Source organism: Diaphorina citri, unplaced genomic scaffold, assembly GCF_000475195.1.
Source record: "Diaphorina citri unplaced genomic scaffold, Diaci psyllid genome assembly version 1.1 scaffold268, whole genome shotgun sequence".
Taxonomy (NCBI): domain Eukaryota; kingdom Metazoa; phylum Arthropoda; class Insecta; order Hemiptera; family Psyllidae; genus Diaphorina; species Diaphorina citri.
Window position 1 is genome coordinate 221131 of NW_007377705.1, and position 3781 is coordinate 224911.

Here is a 3781-nt window from a genome sequence, read left to right on the forward strand (position 1 = left end):
AGAGAGAGAGAGAGAGAGAGAGAGAGAGAGAGAGAGAGAGAGAGAGAGGTAGTTATGCCAACATATTGGAAATAGTGAATATTAGAAAGAGTGAATATTAGAGCGAGAGGTACGGAAAAAAAAGAAAAAAAATCCGAATTTTCCTCGTTCCCTCTCTTTCGTATTACGGATAGAAGAAAAAGGAGGATGCAGATATTATTATGCGTGAGACAGGAAGAGAGAGAGAGAGAGAGAGAGATGAGTTACTACCTAGCTAGTTGTCAATCAAAGGAACGTATGTATTAGAAAGAGAGCGAGAGAGACAAAAAGAAGGAAAAAAAATGTGCGCCGGATGTACATACATATTAGCCTTGTTATACAGGGTGTAACAGATAGAATGTATATCATACACAAGTTAACATAGGGTTGAATGGTATAGAGATTGCCCTGGGCAATAATTTTGTGTGATGCATGTAATTATAAACGATAAAGAGTTCTTACCATACATGATGGAACAGAAAGAAGAGGTAGTAGAACAGCCGCGGGTCTCCAAGTACACAAAGAAGTGACGGAAAAACTGCAATGAATTCTTAAGAATATGTATGATTCTTGAATTCTTAGACCAGCCAGCCACTCTCAATTAGGTAGACCTGACAGGTACAACTGATCAGGTCTGCCTGTCAAGTCTACCTGATGAGCACAGACACTATCAGGTAGACCTGACTCGTGGAAATGATCAGGTGTACCTATCAGGTCTTAGACCACCATCAGATCGGCATACAGTAACTGTATGGGTTTCTAGCTTCCTCTTTTGGCTACGCTACTGCTGTTAGTTATGCTAATGTTACAATGTTGGGACGGAGGGTATGTCAGTATGGTGGCATCGGGATTGCCGTCAGTTTCCTTTGTTTGACTCGGGTTTCCGCTCACCAGTTATATCAGCGCTGTTTGTCTATACCTACATGATGGAACAGAAAGAATTTTCAGGCTCAGTTTGAAAGCTATTCGTTTTTTTTTTATACAAATTTTAAAATTGTTTTATTTAAATAAAGTTCGTTATTCTATTTTAACATAAAGTTATTTATTTCGTTGTCTGAAATGATGGAAAAATAAAATTAAAATTTAATGAGTCACCCTGTAGATTAAGAAGCATCAGTATGTAATTACAGTGTGCATACAATCTAATGGTCTCATTGGATAATGCGGGAAGTAGGAAAACAGCAAACTATTCTTTAATGAAACCTCTACCTCCTCCTTCTTTTCCTCCTCCTTCTTCTTCTCTTCCTTTCCCTTATTACCTACATCCTTTCTTTTTCTCCATTTTCTAATTCTCCTCCTCATCCTCTTTCTTCTCATTTCCCATTCCCTTATTACCTACATCCTTTTTTTTTCTGCATTTCCTTCTCCTTCTCCTCCTCCTCCTTCCTTTACTTCCCTCCCTTGTTCTTCTTCTATTTCCCCTCCACTTCCAATTTTTATTAAACTACCCTTTAATCCTTCTTTTCTCTTTCTCTTCCTGCTTTCATTCCTCTTCCCCTTTGACTTCTCCTCCTTCCTCTCTTTCTCGTCTTTTCAGCTTTTCACTACTCTTTAATGAAACCTCTACCTCCTCCTTCTTTTCCTCCTCCTCCTCCTCCTCCTCCTTCTTCTTCTCTTCCTTTCCCTTATTACCTACATCCTTTCTTTTTCTCCATTTTCTAATTCTCCTCCTCATCCTCTTTCTTCTCATTTCCCATTCCCTTATTACCTACATCCTTTCTTCTTCTGCATTTCCTTCTCCTCCTCCTTCCTTTACTTCCCTCCCTTGTTCTTCTTCTTCTATTTCTCCTCCACTTCCGATTTTTATTAAACTACCCTTTAATCCCTCTTTTCTCTTTCTCTTCCTGCTTTCATTCCTCTTCCCCTTTGACTTCTCCTCCTTCCTCTCTTTCTCGTCTTTTCAGCTTTTCACTATCCCATACCCTGTAATCCTTGTTTCCTCTTTCTTCTTTCCTTTCTTTTCTTTCGTTAACTTCCTCCTCCTCCTCCTCCTCCTCCTCTTCCTCTTCCTCCTCCTCCTCCTCCTCCTTTATCTATCCTCTATGCATAATTTCCATTATTATCATTATCTGTGAACTATCAAAATAATTCGTCCCCTCTTCTTCTTCTTCTTCCTCCTCCTCCTCCTCCTCCTTCCATCTTCTTCTATCCTTCTCACTCCTCCTCTCCTTCTTCTGCCTTCTTTATCGCTCCATGCTTTTCTAGTTTATCTGGTCTTTGTAGAACAATTATTATTCTAATCACAATCTATGTTATGTGTTACGCTAGCAGAAAATTTTAATACCCGGGTAAGAAGAAGAATAGAAAGAGAGAGAGAGAGAGAGAAAGAGAAAGCATAGAGCGGAAAGATATGAGACGAGAAAGACAGTTGAGAAAGAGAGAGAGAGAGAGAGAGAGAGAGAGAGAGAGAGAGAGAGAGAGAGAGAGAGAGAGAGAAAGAGACATCACCTCCTTTTCCTTTGTTTCCTTCTCCTTCTTCTCCGGCTTCTTCTTCTCTTTTCCCATTTCCTCCTCCTGCTCTTTTCCTATTTTCTCTTTCTCCAGCTTCAACTTTTCATCTGCTCTTGGAGGGGCCCTTACCTCAAGTACATCTGAAGTATCGCTCATACTAAAGCTTTTGTCAGTACAGATTCCAATCAAGTATATCTAGGTATTCTGTTTTTAATCGAGTATGAAGTTTCTAATCAAGTATGAAGTTTTTAATCAAGCCCCTATGAAGATTCAAATCAAACATAGTACCAGAGTCCATGGTTTAAGATGAATACGAGTATTTGTTACTTAATATCAATTCCATACCTATACACAAAAAGTCCACTCCGAGACTTTTAGGCAGGTGTGGGGGCAAACAGCCATAAAGTATGGGTTCTAGGAATCTACCTATCAATTCAATTCTAGCCTATTGTGAGCCTATTCCGCATACAGGAATTACTATGATGTTCCGCTGCCACACGAAAAGTTCATAGCATGTACCCAATACCATAACGTCCATCATGAGAATATAAAGACGTTCTGACTGAAAGAAAAAAAGTACCTACCTTAGATACTAATATCTAATATCTACTTATATACATTATACATATATCTAATATCAGATAAGCAGCTTCCGGCATGCTATCACAAAAACTGCATATCCATCCAGATACAAACCTACACAATATACTTAGATACTAATATCTAGGTATATATACATATATCTAATATCAGATAAGCAGCTTCCGGCATGCTATCACAAAAACTGCATATCCATCCAGATACAAACCTACACAATATACATACACACAGTTATATTTTTTGCAGGTGTAATGCATACACGAGAATCGAGGAAAAGAAAAAGCGTGAAAAACTGAAGAACAATAACGTAGAAAAGACGCGGAAGAAAAAGAAAGAAAGAAAGGTGGAAAAGAAAGAGGAAAAAGAGGTCGTGTAAAGAACGTAGGAATGTTTGTTCCTGTGTTTTCTGTATGCCGGGAGTGAGTGGCGTAGAACTGTGGGGGAGCACCACTTTCCGGGTCTCTCTGTGGTTATTTTTCTCCACCCTCCCCCACTGGTTTCCACTCACCGAAAGTAGTAAGTGATTAAGACCAGAAGAGGTTAGGTAGTAGAACAGCCGCGGGTCTCCAAGTACCCAAAGAAGTGACGGAAAAACTGCAATGAATTCTTAAGAATATGTAATATTCCTGAATTCTTAGACCAACCAGCCACTCTCAATTAGGTAGACCTGACAGGTACAACTGATCAGGTCTGCCTGTCAAGTCTACCTGAT